This window comes from Cervus canadensis, chromosome 13 (genome assembly GCF_019320065.1).
Source record: "Cervus canadensis isolate Bull #8, Minnesota chromosome 13, ASM1932006v1, whole genome shotgun sequence".
In the NCBI taxonomy this organism is placed as follows: domain Eukaryota; kingdom Metazoa; phylum Chordata; class Mammalia; order Artiodactyla; family Cervidae; genus Cervus; species Cervus canadensis.
Window position 1 is genome coordinate 71,623,255 of NC_057398.1, and position 18,556 is coordinate 71,641,810.

Here is an 18,556-nt window from a genome sequence, read left to right on the forward strand (position 1 = left end):
AAAGAGATGAACCCAAAGAGATCCACACCAGGACACATTATCATTTAATGGAAAAAAGTTAATAATGTTGTTGTTCCAAAGTAAATGGCGACGAGATCATACTTATCAATAATTACCTTAAATGTAAATGGGTTGAATGCCCAAGCAAAAGACAAAGACTGGCTGAATGGATACAAAAACAAGACCCCCATATATGCTGTCTAAAAGAGACCCACCTCAAAACAAGGGACACATACAGACTGAAAGTGAAGGGCTGGGAAAGAGATTGCATGGAGACCAAAAGAAAGCAGGAGTAGCAATACTCATATCAGATAAAATATACTTTGAAATAAACACCATGAAAAGAGACAAAGAAAGACACTACCTAATGATCAAAGGATCAATCCAAGAAGAAGATATAACAATTATAAATATATATGCACCCAACATAGGAGCTGCTCAATACATAAGGCAAATGCTAACAAGTATGAAAGGAGAAATTAACAGTAACACAATAATAGTGGGATATTTTAATACCCCACTCACACATATGGATATGTCAACCAAAAAGAAAATTATCAAGGAAACACAAACTTTAAATGATTCAATGGGCCAGTTAGACCTAATTGGTATCTATAGGACATTTAACCCCCAAACAATGCATTTCACCTTTTTCTCAAGTGCACAAGGAACAGTCTCCAGGGCAGATCACATCCTGGGCCATAAATCTAGCCTTGGTAAATTTAAAAAAATTGAAATCATTTCAAGCATCTTTTCTGATCACAATGTGGTAAGATTAGTTGTCAACTGTAGAAGAAAAACTATTAAAAAAGCAACCGTATGGAGGATGAATAACATGATTCTGAATAACCAAAAATAATGGAAGAAATCAAAAAGGAAATCAAAAATCATAGAAACAAATGAAAATGAGAACATGACAACCCAAAACCTATGGGATTCAGTAAAAAGAGTGCTAAGGGGAAGGGTCATAGCTTTACAAGCTTACCTCAAGAAACAAGAGAAAAGTCAAATATATAACCTAACTTTACACCTAAAGAAAGTAGAAAAAGACAAACCCCAGGGTTAGTAGAAAGAAAGAAATCATAAAAATTAGGGCAGGAATAAATGAAAAAGAAACAAAGGAGTATGGCAAAAATCAGAAAAACTAAAAGCTGGTTTTTGAGAAGATAAATAAAACAGACATACCATTAGCCAAACCCATTGAGAAAAAAAGGAAGAAGAATCAAATCAATAAAATTAGAAATGAAAATGGAGAAATCACAACAGACAACACAGAAATACAAAGGATAATAAGAGACTACTATCAGCAACTACATGTCAATAAAACGGACAAATTGGAAGAAATGGATGAATTCTTAGAAAAGTATAACCTTCTAAAATTGAACCAGGAAGAAAGAGAAAATCTTAACAGGCCCATCACAAGCATGGAAATAGAAACTGGAATCAAAAATCTTCCAAACAAAAGCCCAGGACCAGATGGCCTCACAGGTGAATTCTACCAAATATTTAGAGACGAGCTAACACCTCTCCTTCCTTGGTGGCTCAGAGGGTAAAACATCTGCCTACAATGTGAGAGATCCACGTTCAGTCCCTCAGTTGGGAACATCCAGGGAAGATCCCTGGAGAAGGAAATGGCAAACCACTCGAGTACTCTTGCCTAGAAAATTCCAAGATGGAGAAGCCTGGTAGACTACTGTCCATGGGGTCGCAAAGAGTAGGACACTGTTGAACGACTTCACTTTCATATTCTTTCCAACACCTATCTTACTCAAACCCTTCCAGAAAAGTTCAGAGGAAGGTAAACTCCCAAGCTCATTCTGTGAAGCAAACATCACCCTAAAATCAAAACTAGACAAAGATGCCACAGAAAAAGAAAACTAAAGGCCAATATCACTGATGAACATAGATGCAAAAATCCTTAACAAAATTCTAGCAAACAGAATCCAACAACATATTAAAAAGATCATACATCATGACCAAGTGGGCTTTATCCCAGGGATGCAAGGATTCTTCAATATTCACAAATCAATCAATGTGATACACAACATTAACAAATTGAAGGAAAAAAAAAAAAACAAACATGATTATCTCAGTAGATGCAGAAAACTCTTTGACAAAACTCAACATCAATTTATGATAAAAACTTTCCAGAAAGCATGCGTAGAAGGAACATACCTCAACATAATAAAAGCTATATATGGTAAACCCACAGAAAACATTATCCTCAATGGTGAAAAATTGAAATCATTTCCCATAAAGTCAGGTACAAGACAAGGGTGTCCACTCTCACCACTACTATTCAACATAGTTTTGGAAGTTATATCCACAACGATCAGGGAAGAAAAGGAAATAAAAGATATTCAGATGGGAAAATAAGTAAAACTCTCACTGTTTACAGATGACAAGACCCTCTACACAGAAAACCCTAAAGATGCCACCAAAAAATTGCTAGAGTTCATCAATGAATATAGTAAATTTGCAGAATATAAAATTAATACACAGAAATCCCTTGCATTCCTATACACTAACAATGAGAAAACAGAAAGAGAAATTAAGGAAATAAGCCCATTCACCATTGTGGTGAAAAGAATAAAATACTTAGGAATAAATCTACCTAAAGAAACAAAAGACCCATACATGGAAAGCTGTAACACATTGATGTAGGAAATCTAAGATGACACAAATAGATGGAGAAATATACCATATTCATGGATCAGAAGAATCAATATAGTGAAAATGAGTATACTACGCAAAGCAATCTATAGATTCAGTGCATCCTTATCAAGCCCCAATGGCATTTTTCACAGAAGTAGAACAAGTCCACAATTTGTATGGAAATTAAAAAAAAAAAAAACCTCGAGTAGCCAAAGCAATCTTGAGAAAGAAGAAAGGAACTGGAGGAATCACCACGCCTGCCTTCAGACTACACTACAAAGCTACAGTCATCAAATAGTGTAGTACTGGCACAAAGCCAAAAATATAGATCAATGGAACAAAATAGAAACCCCAGAGATAAATCTACACACATACAGACACCTTATCTTCGACAAAGGAGGCAAAAATATACAATGGAGAAAAGACAATCTCTTTAACAAGTGGTGCTGGGAAAACTGGTCAACTATCTGTAAAAGAAGGAAACTAGAACACTTTCCAACACCAAAACCAAAAATAAACTCAAAATAGATTAAAGATCTAAATGTAAGATCAGAAACTATAAAACTCCTAGAGGAAAACATAGGCAAAACACTCTCTGAAATAAATCACAGCAAGATACTGCCAGGAGAAATATCAACAGCCTCAGATATGTGGGTGACACTGCTCTAACGGCAGAAAGTGAAGAGGAACTAACGAGCCTCTCAATGAGAGTGAAAGAGGAGAGTGAAAAAGCTGGCTTAAAACTCAATGTTAAAAAAATAAACCAGGATCATGGGATTAGGTCCAATCACTTCATGGTAAATAGAAGGAGGAAAAGTAGAAACAGTGACAGATTTCCCCCTCTTGGCCTCTAAAGTCAATGCAGATGGTGAATGCAAGCATGAAATTAGAAGACAGAAAAACTATGACAAACCTAGACGGTGTGTTATAAAGCAGAAACAACACTTTGCCAACAAAAGCCCATGTAGTCAACACAATGGTCTTTCCAGTAGTCATCTGGATGTGAAAACTGGGCAATAAACAATGCAGAGAACTGAGGAATTGATGCTTTCAAACTGTGGTGCTGGAGAAGACTCTTGAGAGTCCCTTGGGAAGCAAGGAGATCAGTTAATCATAAAGGAAATCAACCCTGACTACCCTTTTTAAGGACTGATGCTGAAGCTCCAATATTCTGACCACCTGATGTGAACAGCTGATTCATTGGAAAAGACCCTGATACTGAGAAATGTAGAAGGCAGATGGAGAAGAAGGTGACAGAGGGTGAGATGTTTGGGTGACATCACCATTTCAATGGACATGAACTTGGGCAACTCCGGGAGAGGTCAGGGACCCGGAAACCTGGCATGAGCAGTCCGTGGGGTCGCAAAGTGTTAGACACGACTTGGCGACTGAACAATAACTAGCTGAACTCATTCACAAATTAGTGCATATGTAAAAATAAGGAATCTGAAACTTGATACTGGGACATTTCAGTGTTTAGAAATCAGACAGGATGGGAATCCAAACTAAGAAGTACATTAGCCACTTCTAGTTTTTCAAGTTAACTTTTGCCTGGTGTGTAATTTTTACACACCACTCTCCACTTGAACATGTTTTCATGTTTGAAGGGACTTTTTTTTTTTAGACAACATACAGCTGAGTCTTGTTTATGTGTCTACCCTGCCATTTTCAGGTTTTCCATTGATATATTTATGCCCATTTATATTTAGAGTGACTTACTAATTATTAGGGACAATGTCTGACATTTTCTTAATTCTTTTGTGTGTGTTTCCTTCATTTCTCAACCTTTTTCTTATCTTGTCTTCCTTGAGGATTTTTGAACATTGTAATATAATTTAACTGTGATCTGCATTGTTTTTGAGTATATGTCTTTGCATGGTTTTCTTACTAGTCTCTCTAGGTTTTAAGATACACATAGGTAGTTTATCACTCCCTACTGTTGCTGACATTTTACCATCTGAGATTAAATGTGGAATGCTTACTTCCATTTAGATTTATTGGTTCTCCCCACATTTTAAACATAAATGTCTCTAGTATTCTCTCTATATACATTGAGCACCATATCAGATAACAGTTTTGCACAACTATAATAAAGTAAACAGAGAAATCATACTCTTATTATAATTATCCTTATTTAAAATTTTTTTTCCATTCTAAAATCTGAGTTCTTTTTTTATTATGCTTTATTTTGAAAAGTTCTTAAGTATAGTTCTGCTAGAGACAAATTCTTTCAGTTTTGCTTTGTCTGGAATTTTTTTTTCTTTCTCCCTTTAATTCAAAATGATAGTTTACAAGATATAGAATTTGCAGTTGACATTTTCATCCAGCATTGGGAAAATGTTCTCACCTCTTCCTGGCTCTATGTTCATTGATGAAATTTCCACCAATGATTGAATCCTTTTTTCCAAATAAGTATTTCATAATATTTACCCCAAATAAGTTTTTCATATCCATCAAGCTGCTTATAAGATTTTTTTTTTCTGTAATTTTCATGAATTTGAACATGATGTATCTTGTTTACCTCTTTATTTAGTTTTGGGTATAGGCGATTAACACTGTTGTGCTAAATTCGGGTAAACAGAGAAGGTACTCAGCCATATATATGAATGTGACCCTTCTCCCCCAAACTCTCTTCCTATCAAGTCTGCCACATTACACTCCACAGAGTTCTCTGTGCTATACAGTAGGTCCTTATTGGTCATGCACTTTAAATATAGCAGTGTGTTCAGTTCAGCTCAGTTCAGTTCAGTCACTCAGTCATGTCTGACTCTTTGTGACCCCAGGAACCGCAACACGCCAGGCCTCCCTGTCCATCACTAACTCCCAGAGTCCACCCAAACCCATGTCCTTGGAGCTGGTGATGCCATCCAACCATCTCATCCTCTGTCGTCCCCTTCTCCTCCTGCCCTTGATCTTTCCCAGCATCAGGGTCTTTACCAATGAGTCAGCTCTTCACATCAGGTGGCCAAAGTATTGGAGTTTCAGCTTCAGCATCAGTTTTTCCAATGAACACACAGGACTGATCATCTTTAGGATGGACTGGTTGGATCTCCTTGCAGTCCAATGGACTCTCAAGAGTCATCTCCAACACCATAGTTCAAGAGCATCAATTTTTCTGTGCTCAGCTTTCTTTAAAGTCCAACTCTCACGTCCATACATGACCACTGGAAAAAGCACATCCTTGACCAGACGGACCTTTGTTGGCAAAGTAATGTCTCTGCTTTTTGATATGCTGTCTAGGTCGGTCATAACTTACCTTCCAATAAGTAAGCATCCTTTAATTTCATCACTGCAATCACCATCAGAAGTGATTTTGGAGCCCAGAAAAATAAAGTCAGCCACTGTTTCCCCATCTACTTGCCATGAAGTGATGGGACCAGATGCCATGATGTTAGTTTTCTGAATGTTGAGCTAGAAGTCAACCTTTTCACTATCCTTTTTCACTTTCATCAAGAGGCTCTTTAGTTCTTCTTCACTTTCTGCCATAAGGGTGTTGTCACCTGCATATTTGAGGTTATTGATACTTCTTCCGGCAAACTTGATTCTAGATTGTGCTTCCTCCAGCCCAGCATTTCTCATGATGTACTCTGTATAGAAGTTAAATAAGCAGGGTGACAATGTACAGCCTTGATGTACTCCTTTCCCTATTTGGAACCAGTCTGTTGTTCCACATCCAGTTCTAACTGTTGCTTCCTGAACTGCATACAGATTTCTCAGGAGGCAGGTCAAGTGGTCTGGTATTCCCATCGTTTTCAGAATTTTCCACAGTTTATTGTGATCCACACAGTCAAGGTTTTGGCATAGTCAATAAAGCAGAAATAGATTTTTTTTTTTTAACTTTCTTGCTTTTTCAATGATCCATCGGATGTTGGCAATTTGACCTCTGGTTCCTCTGCCTTTTCTAAAACCAGCTTGAACATCTGGAAGTTCATGGTTCACGTATTGCTGAAGCCTGGCTTGGAGAATTTTGAGCATTACTGTACTAGCGTGTGAGATGAGTGCAATTGTGTGGTAGTTTGAGCATTCTTTGGGATTGCCTTTCTTTGGGATTGGAATGAAAACTGACCCTATCCAGTCCTGTGGCCACTGCTGAGTTTTCCAAATTTGCTGGCATACTGAGTGCAGCACTTTCACAGCATCATCTTTCAGGATTTGAAATAACTCAACTGGAATTCCATCACCTCCTCTAGCTTTGTTCATAATGATGCTTCCTAAGGTTCACTTGGCTTCACATCCAGGATGTCTGGCCGTAGGTGAGTTCATGTCCACTCCAAATTCCCTAACTATCTCTTCTCCCATCATTCCCCCCAGGAATCATAAATTTCTTCTCTAAGTCTGTGAGTCTGTTTCTGTTCCATAAATAAGTTTGTTTCCAAATTTCTTTTAAGATTCCACATATAAGGGATGTCTTATGATTTTTCTCCTTCTCTGTCTGACTAACTTCACTCAGTGTAACACTCTCTAAGTCCATCCAGATTTCTGCAAATGACATTATTTCATTCTTTTAATGGATGAGTAATATTCCATTGTATATGTACCACATCTTCTTGATCCATTTCTCTGTTGATGGACATTTAGGTTTATTCCATATCATGACTATTGTAAACAATGCTGCAATGAACATTAGGGTGTGTGTTTCCTTTTAGACCAAGTTTTTCACTGGATCCATGCCCTGGGGCATGATTGTAGGGTCATATGGTAGCTCTATGTTTAGTTTTCAAAGGAATGTACATACTGTTGTCCATAGTGGCTGTATCAGCTAACAGTGTAAGAGGGTTACCTTCTCTCCATATACTCTCCAGCATATTTCTGGATTTTTTGATGATATATCTTTTGACTCATGTTAAGGGATATCATGTTCTAGTTTGATTTGAATCTCTATAATAATTAGTTATATGAACATCTTTTCATGGCTGTCTTGGCCATCTATATGTCTTCTTTGGAGAAAAATATAATACTTAGGAATAAACCTAAGGAGACAAAAGATCTGTAATCTGAAAACTGCAGGACACTAATGAAAGAAATTGAAGACACAAACACATGGAAAGATATACCACTATCTTTGATTAGAAAAATCAATATTGTCAAAATGACTATACTACCCAAAGCAATCTACTGTTTCAATGCAATCCATATGTAATTACCAATGGCAATTTTTCACAGAACTAGGGAAAAAAAAGCAAACTTAAAATTTGTATGGAGAAACAAAGGTCCCAAATAGCCAAATCTATCTTGAGAAATAAAAATGGAGCTGGAGGAATGACACTGCCTGACTTCAGACTATATACTTCAATGCTCTAGACATAAAAAGAGTACAGTACTGACTATGACATCGAGATTTATGAATTAGGAACTGGAGTGGACAAGAATGGGCAAATTTAATTCAGATGACCATTATATCCACTACTATGGGCAAGAATTCCTTAGGAGAAATGGAGTAGCCCTCAGCCAATGAAAGGGTCTGAAATGCAGTACTTGGGTGCAGTCTCAAAAACAATGGAAATATCTCCATTCATTTCCAAGGCAAGTCACTTAAAATCACAGTAATCCAAGCCTATGCCCCACCCACTAAAGTCAATGTATATGAACTTGACTGGACTTATGAAGACCTATATTACATTCTAGATATAAACACGAAAACAAACAAACAAACAAAATCTCCTTTTCATATAGGACTGGAATGCAAAAGTAGGAATCAAGAGATACCTGGATTAACAGGCAAGTTTGGCCTTGGAGTACAAAATGAAGCAGGGGAAACAATAAAAGAGTTTTGACGAGAGAAGACATGGGTCATAGCAAACACCATTTTCAAAAACACAAGAGACAATTCTGCACATGAACATCACCAAGATGGTCACTGAGACCATCACTGAGATGTTCAGTACTGAAATCAGAATGATTATATTCTTTGCAGTCAAAGATAGAGAAGCTCTATACAGTTGGCAAAACCAAGACTGGAAGCTGACTGTGGCTCAGATCATGAGGTCCTTATTGTGAAATTCAGACTTGAATTGAAGAAAGCAGGGAAAACTACTAGGCCATTCCAGTCCTTTATGATTATATAGTGGAAGGGATAAAAAGATTCAAGGGATTAGATCTGAGAGAGTACTTGAAGAACTGTGGATAGAAGGTCATAACTCTGTACAAGAGGCAGTGAGTAAAACCAACCCCAAGAAGCAGAAATGCAACAATGCAAAATGGCTTTCTGAGAAGACGTTACAAAGAGGTGAGAAAAGAAGAGAAGCAAAAAGCAAAGAATAAAAGGGAAAGTATACGCATCTGAATGTAGAATTCCAAAGAATAGCAAGGAAGATAAGAAAGCCTTGTTAAGTGAGCAATACAAAAAAATAGAGGAAAGCAATAAAATGGGGAAGACTAGAGATGTCTTCAAGAAAATTAGAGATAGCAAAGGAATTTTTCATGTAATAATGGGCAGAGTAAAGGACAGAAATGGTATGGCCTTAACAGAAGCAGAAGATATTAAGAAGAGGTGGCAAGAATATACAGAAAAACTGTACAGAAAAGGACTTAATGACCCAGATAACCACGATGGTGTGATCACTCACCTGGAGCCAGAAATCCTAGAGTGTGAAGTCAAGTGGACATCACTACAAACAAAGCTAGTGGAGGTGGTGGGATTCCAGCTCAGCTATTTCAAATCCTAAAAGATGATGCTGTGAAAGTACAGCACTTAATATGCTAGCACATTTGGAAAACTCAGCAGTGGCTATAGGACTGGAAAAGGTCAGTTTTCATTCCAGTCTCTAGAAGGGCAATGCCAAAGAATGTTCATACTACCACAACACAACTGGGCTCATTTCACATGCTAGCAAGGTAATACTCAAAATCCTTTAAACTAAACTTCAACAACGTGTGAACTGAGAACTTCGAGATGTACAAGCTAAATTTAGAAAGGCAGAGGAACCAGAGATTAAATTGACAACATCAGTTAGATCATAGAAAAAGCAAAAGAAATGCACAAAAACATCCACTTCTGCTTCACTGACTACACTAAAGTCTTTGTTCGGATCACAACACTGTGGAAAATTCTTACAGAGATGGGAATACTTGACCACCTTACCTGCCTCCTGAGAAACCTGTATGCAGGTCAAGAAGCAACAGTTAGAACCGGAATGGAACAACAATCTGGTTCAAAATTGGGAAAGGAGTATGTCAAAGCTGTATATTGTCACCCTGCTAACTTAACATCATACAAAATACCAGGCTGGAAGAAGCACAAGCTGGAATCAAGATTGCCAGGAAAAATACCAATAACCTCAGATACACAGATGACATCACACTAATGGAAGAAACCAAAGAGGGATTAGAGAACCCCTTGATGATGGTGAAAGAGGAGATTGAAAAAGCTAGCTTAAAACCACATTCAAAAAATGAAGATCATGTCTTGGGTTCCATCATTGCATGGCAAAAATGGGGTAAAATGGAAACAATGACAGACTTCATTCTTTTTGGCTTCACAATCACTGTTGATGGCAACTGCAGCCATGAAATTAAAAGACACTTGCTCCTTGGAAGAAAAGCTAGGAAAACCTCGACAGCATGTTAAGAAGCAGAGACATCACTTTACCAACAAAGGTTCTTATTGTCAAAGTTATGTTTTTTCAAGCAGTCATGTATGGATGTAAATGTTTGACCACAAAGAAGGCTGAGTACCAAAGAATTGATATTTTGAACTGTGATGCTGGAGAAGACTCTTGAGCATCCCTTGGACTGCAAGGAGATCAAGCCAGTCAATGCTAAAAGAAATCAGTCCTGAATATTGATTGGAAGGACTAATGCTGAAGCTGAAGCTCCAGTATTTTGGCCACCTGATGAGAAGAGCTGACACATTGGAATAGACCCTGATGTTGGAAAAGTTTAAGAGCAGGAGGAGAAGGGACTTCAGAGGATGACACGGTTGGATGGCATGATCCACAGAATGGGCATGACTTTGAGCAAACTCTGGGAGTTAATGAAGGATAAGGAAGCCTGGCTTGCTACAATCCATGGGGTTGCAAAGAGTCAGAAACAGTTGCGTGACTGAACAACACAACAGGAACTGATCATGATGTATCCTGACATGAAGTTCTTTGGCCCCATCCCATTTGGAATTCACTGAGCAGTTTTAGAATGTAGTTGTTTTTGGTTAGTGATGAATTCATATGTCCTATTCAAGAAATTTTCAGTCATTATTTAAAAATTATTTTGATGTGTAGTTCCTTTACAATATAGTGTTAGTTTCACTGTATATCAAAGTGAATCAGCTACACATATACACAGATGCCCATTCTTTTGGATTTCCTTTTCATTTAGACCATCAGAAAATGATGGCATAGGGAACTCAGCCATTATTATTATTTTTTATCTCTTATTCTTTATTTTCAACTTCATGTTCAACAGTTCTTTGCTATCTTTCCACAGGTCCTTGAAGCTGTGTCCATTTTTTTTTTTTTTCAGTCCATTTTCAAAGTTAGTTAATATTCAAGCTGATTGATCCTTCTGCCATCTGCAATGTATTGTTGAGCCATGTGGTTTTCTAATAATCTATTTTCTAGTTCTGTCAACTGGACTCAATTTTTAAAAGCCATCATCCAATGATTTCAATATCTGTGTTATCTCAGTGTTGTCTTCTGTTGATTGTTTTTTTTCTCTTTTGAGGTTTACCTGGTCTTTGGCCTGATAAATGATTTTCAACTGTATTTGGACACTTGAACTTTTATATCTTGAGACTAAGGATGTTACTGGACTCCTTCGTTAATCAGGCCTCCATTACTGCCATGTAGGGTGCAAATCCAAGGTTCCCACCTGGCCTCCCCTGACACCAGGAGAAAAGGCAGATGTTTCTTGTTCCCTTATTATGTGGGTGGAAATGTAGGCTGCTTACTTGGACCCTGTAGATCAAGGCATGGAAAGAAATGGCCTTAGGTTTCTGCCATCGTGTGTTTCTAGACTGAATAAGTTCAGTTCAGTTGCTCAGACATGTCTGACTCTTTGCAACCCCATGGACTGCAACATGCCAGGTTTCTCCATCCATCACCAACTTCCAGAGCTTAACTAAACTCATGTCCATTGAGTCGGTGATGTCATCCTTCCATCTCATCCTCTGTCGTCCCCTTATCCTTCCACTTTCAATCTTTCCCAGCATCAGGGTCTTTTCCAAAGAGTCAGTCCTTTGCATCAGGTGGCCAAAGTATTGGAGTTTCAGCTTCATCATCAGTCCTTTCAAAGTATATTCGGGACTGATTCCCTTTAGGGTTGACTGGTTTGAACTCCTTGCATTCCAAAGGACTCTCAAGAGTCTTCTCCAACACCAGAGTTCAAAACCATCAATTTTTCGATGCTCAGCTTTCTTTACAGTCCAACTCTCACATCCATACATGACGACTGGAAAAATCATATCTTTCACTAGATGGAATTTTGTTGGCCAAATAATGTCTCTGCTTTTTAATATGCTGTTTAGGTAGGTCTTTTCCAAGGAGCAAGTGTATTTTAATTTCATGACTGCAGTCACCATCTGCAGTGATTTTAGAGCCCCCCAAAATAAAGTCTGTCACTGTATCCATTGTTTCACAATCTATTTGCTATGAAGTGATGGGACCAGATACCATGACCTTAGTTCCCTGAATGTTGATTTTTAAGCCACCTTTTTCACTCTCCTCTTTCACTTTCATCAGGAGACTCTTTAGTTCTTCTTCACTTTCTGCCATAAGGGTGGTGTCATCTGCATATCTGAGGTTGTGGATATTTCTCCTGACAATCTTGATTCCAGCTTGTGCTTCATCCAGCTTGGAATTTTGCACTATGTACTCTGCATATAAGTTAAGTAAGCAGGGTGACAGTATACATCCTTGATATACTCCTTTCCTGATTTGGAACTAGTTTGTTCTTCCATGTCTGATTCTAACTATGGCTTCTTGACCTGCATACAGATTTCTCAAGAGGCAGGTCAGGTGTTACCATCTATTTAATTTCTACAGTTTGTTGCTATCCACACAGTCAAAGGCTTTGGTGTAGTCAATAAAGCAGGAGTAGATTATTTTGTGGAACTCTCTTGCTTTTTCAATGATCCAGTGAATGTTGGAAATTTGATCTCTTTTTCCTCTGCCTTTTCTGAATCCAGCTTGAACATCAGGAATTTCATGGGTTATGTGCTGTTGAAGCCTAGCTTGGAGAAGTTTTAGCATTACTGTACTAGAGTGTGAGATGAATGTAATTGTATGGTAGTTTGAACATACTTTGGGATTAAACGAAAACTAACATTTTCCAGACCTGTGGTCACTGCTGAATTTTCCAAATTTGCAGGCATATTGAGTGTAGTACTTAAAGAGCATCATTGTTTAGGATCTGAAATAGGTCAACTGGAATTCCATCACCTCCACTAACTTTGTTCGCAGTGATGCTTCCTAAGGCCCACTTGACTTTGTATTCTAGGATGTCTGGCTCTAGGTGAGTGATCACACCTTCGTGGTTATCTGGGTAATGAAGATCTTTTTTATATAGTTCTTCTCTGTATTCTTGCCACCTCTTCTTAATATCTCCCACTTCTGTTGGGTCCATACAATTTTTATCCTTTATAGTGCCCTTCGCTGCATGAAATGTCCTTGGTATCTCTAATTTTCTTGAAGAGATCTCTAGTCTTTCCCATTCTATTGTTTTCCTCTATTTCTTTACACTGATCACTGAGGAAGGCTTTCTTATCTCTCCTTGCTATTCTTTGGAACTCTGCATTCAAATGGTTTTGTCTTTCCTTTTCTCTTTTGCCTTTAGTGTCTCTTCTCAGCTATTTGTAAGGCCTCCTGAGGCAACCATTTTGCCTTTTTACATTTATTTTTATTGGAGATGGTTTTGATCCCTGCCCCCTGTACAAAGTCAGGAACCCCTGTCCATAGTTGTTCAGGCATTCTGTCTTGTCAGATCTAATCTCTTGATTCTATTTGTCACTTCCACTCTATAATCATAAGGGATTTGATTTAGGTCATCCCTGAATTGTCTAGTGGTTTTCAGATCTTTCTTCAATTTAAGTATAAATTTGGCAACAAGAAGTTCATGATCTGAGCCACAGTCAGCTCCCAGTTGTGTTTTTGCTGACTGTATAGAGCTTCTCCATCTTTGGCTGCAAAGAATATAATCAATCTGAATTTGGTATTGACCATCTGGTGATGTCCATGTGTAGAGTTCTCACTTGTGTTATTGGAAAAGAGTGTTTGCTATGAGCAGTGTGTTCTCCTGGCAAAACTCTGTTATCCTTTTCCCTGCTTCATTTTGTACTCAAATGCCAAATTTGCCTATTACTCCAGGTATCTCTTGCCTTCCTACTTTTGCATTCCAGTCCCCTCTAATGAAAAGGACATTTTTTTTGCTGTTAGTTCTAGAAGTCCTTGTACGTCTTCAGAAAAGCATTCCACTTCAACTTCTTCAGCATTACTTTTCAGGGCATAGACCCGGATTACAGTGATAGTGAATGGTTTGCCTTGGAAATGAACATCAATCATTTTGTCATTTTTGAGATTTCATCCAAGCACTGCATTTCAAATGGTTTTGTTGACTATCATGGCTACTCCATTTCTTCTTAGGGATTCTTGCTCATAGTAGTAGATATACTGGTCATCTGAGTTAAATTCACCCATTCCAGTCCATTTTAGTTTGCTGATTTTTAAAATGTCAGTGTTCACTCTTGCCACCTCCTATTTGACTACTTCCAATTTGCTTTGATTCGTGGACCTAACATTCCAGGTCCCTATGCAATAGTGCTCTTTACAGCATCAGACTTTACTTCCATCAGCAGTAACACCCACAATTGGGTGTTGTTTTTGCTTTTTCTCCATCTCTTCATTCTTTCTGGAATTATTTCTCCTCTGATCTCCTGCATATTGAGCACCTCCTGACCTGAGGAGTTCATCTTTCAGTGTCCTATCTTTTTTGCCTTTTCATACTATTCATGGGGTTCTCAAGGCAAGAATACTGAATTGGTTTGCATTCCCTTCTCCAGTGGACCACGTTTTGTCAGAACTATCTGCCATGACCCGTCCATCTTGAGTGGCCTTATACAGCATGGCTCAGAGTTTCATGGAGTTATACAAGGCTGTTGTCCATGTGATCAGATTGATTAGTTTTCTGTGATTGTGTTTTCATTCTGTCTGCCCTCTGATGGATGAGGATAAGAGGCTTATGGAAGCTTCCTGATGAGAGAGACTGAGTCAGGGGGAAACTGGGTCTTGGTCTGGCAGAAGGGGCCATGCTCAGTAAATCTTTAGACAAATTTTCTGTTGATGGTTGGGGCTGTGTTCCCTCCCTGTTTTTTGACTTGTGGTCAAACTATGGTGGAGATAAGGAAGATAATGGCGACCTCCTTCAACAGGTCTTATGCATGCACTGCTGCAATCAGTGCCCCCAAACCTGCAGCAGGCCACCACCAGCCCATGCCTCTACTGTAGACTCCTGGACACTGATGGGAGGGTCTGGTTCAGTCTCTTGTGGGGTCACTGCTTCTATCTCTTGGGTTCTGTTGTGCACAGGGTTTTGCTTGTGCCCTCTAAGAGTCTGTTTCCACAGTCCGTAAGTTCTGGCGGCTCTGTGGTGGGGTTAATTGCAGCCTCCTCCAAGAGGGCTGACTCAATACCCAGGTCTACTGCACCCAGAGCCCCTGCCCCTGTAGCAGTGCACTGCTCACCCGTACTTCTGCAGGAAACACTCAGACACAATTCTGGCTTAGTCTCTGTGGGGTCTCTGGGTCCTGGTGCACACAAGGACTTAGTGTGCACACTTCGTGTACTATTACTAGACTAAGTCAGTATTGTGAACATTGTGTCTTGCTAGGCTACTCTTTTCTGGGCCTTGTCTCAAAGAGATCAACTGCTTCATGAGACTTTTTTTCTTTCTGTTCTTGTATTATTTCTGGGTTGCTGTCTCAGTGGCCCATTCAGGATACACAGAAGGCAAAATGAAAACCCCGAGGACTCTCTTCAGTGTAACTCTTTGAAACCCAAGGTCCCTAAGCAGATTGACTTATACTTGTTTCACAGTCTCCTGTGTTAGCTTTTGTAATTTGTTCAGGATCCTTATTAGGCAGAAGGAATACTTCAGTTCAGTTCAGTCACTCAGTTGTGTCCAACTCTTTGCAACCCCATGAATTGCAGAACACCAGGCCTCCCTGTCCATCACCAATTCCTGGAGTTTACTCAAACTCAGGCCCATCAAGTCAGTGATGCCATCCAACCATCTCACCCTCTGTCGTCCCCTTCTCCTCCTGCTCCCTATCTCTCCCAGCATCAGGGTCTTTTCCAATGAGTCAACTCTTCTCATGCGGTGGCCAAAGTATTGGAGTTTCAGCTTCAGCATCAGTCCTTCCAATGAACACCCAGGACTGATCTCCTTTAGGATGGACTGGTTGGATCTCCTTCCAGTCCATGAGACTCTTCAGAGTCTTCTCCAACACCACAGTTCGAAAGCATCAATTTTTTGGTGCTCAACTTTCTTCACAGTCCAACACTTACACCCATACACGACCACTGGAAAAACCATAGCCTTGACCAGACTTACCTTTGTTGGCAAAGTAATGTCTCTGCTTTTTAATATGCTATCTAGGTTGGTCATAACTTTCTTTCCAAGGAGTAAGCGTCTTTTAATTTCATGGCTGCAGTCACCATCTGCAGTGATTTTGGAGCCCCCCAAAATAAAGTCTGACACTGTTTCCACTGTTTCCACATCTATTTGCCATGAAGTGATGGGACCAGAGGCCATGATCTTAGTTTTCTGAATGTTGAGCTTTAAGCCAACTTTTTCACTCTCCTCTTTCACTTTCGTCAAGAGGCTTTCTAATTCCTCTTCACTTTCTGCCATAAGGGTGGTGTCATCCGCATATCTGAGGTTATTGATCTTTCTCCCAGCAATCTTGATTCCAGCTTGTGCTTCTTCCAGCCCAGCATTTCTCATGATGTACTCTGCATATAAGTTAAATAAGCACGGTGACAAAATATAGCCTTAACGTACTCCTTTTCCTATTTGGAGCCAGTATGTTGTTCCATGTCCAGTTCTAATTGTTGCTTCCTGACCTGCATACAGGTTTCTCAAGAGGCAGGTCTGGTGGTCTGGTATTCCCATCTCTTTCAGAATTTTCCACAGTTTGTTGTGATCCACACAGTCAAGGCTTTGGCATAGTCAATAAAGCAGAAATGGATGGTTTTCTGGAACTCTCTTGCTTTTTCGATGATCCCGTGGATATTGGCAATTTGATCTTTGGTTCCTCTTCCTTTTCTAAAACCAGCTTGAACATCTGGAAGTTTACAGTTCACGTATAAACATCAGAACACTGCAAAACAGGCATATTTCTTAGAGTACTCTATGTGCTTCCATGGGGGTAAAGTAAGGTCTTAAAATGTATATTTCTGATTAAGTGATTTAAATTCCTCCTATAAATCATTTCTGTCATCAGAAATCATAAGATTTGATATTACATATTTGGCTCCATTTTTATTTTATTTATTTAATACTGTAGGGGTTTTCTTTGAATAAAGCAAACACCATTATCTTTTAGACTCTCAGGGAAAATGTGGGCCTCCTCCACCAATAGACAATGGAGACATTACCTCACTCCTGCAGTCAGTATATCCTCCAGGAATGATTGTTGACTACCGGTGTCAGTCCTACTACGAACTTTGGGGAAACAGAAATGTAGTATGTCGGAATGGAGAGTGGTCAGAACCACCAAAATGCTTAGTTAAATGCTTTAAACTTCTCCCAGATCCTGGGATAATTCTTTTACTCAGCATGATGTTTAACTGTTTATAATAGGGATTTTAAGGAATAAATAACAACCATTCTGTTGCATGCTTGACCACCAAGAATTAATATCTGTATATAGAAATAAAGTTAGAAAATTACATGTTCAAGCAACAATGGCTCCTTTATGAAAGCTCTTCATGTGACAACTGACATTATGAATCTTTCGTTATAACATTTAATGATTACATTAAACAAAGTATCTCATTCTTATAACATTAATTTTGTTAATATGATGACACATTTTCAGTGTATTGGTTTGGAAAGGTTTGAGGAATAATTTTTGGACCACATTTCTTGAAACCTTGAAATTCTGTAGAAAATATTTGCATATTACTCAAAGGTTCATGTTTATTTTCTTTAACTTTAGAGGCATGTGGAATTTCAGAAGAAACAATGAGAAAGCATCACATACAGTTAAGATGGAAACACGATCCAAAACTTTACTCAACAGAAGATAATATTGAATTTATGTGTCAACATGGTTATCGTCCAGTGTCACCAGAGCATACATTTTGAACAACTTGTTGGGGAGGAAAGATGGTGTATCCTAGCTGTGGATAAAACATTGACTAAATGCAGTTGTAAAATTGAAATATGTACATGTATTCATATTTCTCTTTATTAATTCAGTTCTGTTTATTTTATCAAGTATTTTTTAACTCATCTTGAATCATAAATCAGATATGTGTTTAATATTATGGGGACAATGTAATTGAAAGATGGGAGACCAATGAATCACTTCTTAAAAGTATCTCATTAAACTTGGCAAATCAAAATGTTATGTGTCCTGTTCTTGAGACATTTAAAGCAAGAAATTAGATTCAATCACTTCCATGCCTCCTTCCATCCATCAGTTTCCTAACTTTCTTAAAGCTTTCTCCATTACTTCTGAGGCTTTCTGAATCCCTGTTTTAGAATACATGGGGAAAAGGGTGTGGAAAGAAATGGAAAAATGCAAAATATTGATAATATCACTTGACAAATATATAAAAGTAAACTATGTCATACTTATGTCAGCAAGTAAATATAAGTAATTTATCTTACTTTAGCTCATCTATCAATAGATGAATAAACCAAAAATGATGAAATACATAATATTTTCAGCTCAATTCAGTCACTC

At 38.4% G+C, this 18,556-nt stretch overlaps 1 protein-coding gene across 3 annotated transcripts in view; it reads left to right on the forward strand.

Moving 5' to 3' along the window:
- LOC122452105 (complement factor H-like) overlaps window positions 1-17,940 on the forward strand; it is a 55,246-nt gene extending 37,306 nt beyond the window's left edge. For all 3 annotated transcript variants that reach the window (XM_043485481.1, XM_043485480.1, XM_043485483.1), the window contains one exon: window positions 17,804-17,940. The gene's annotated coding sequence lies outside the window, so the exon portion shown is untranslated. The remainder of the gene's footprint in view (window positions 1-17,803) is intronic.
- The last annotated feature ends 616 nt before the right edge of the window (window positions 17,941-18,556 follow it).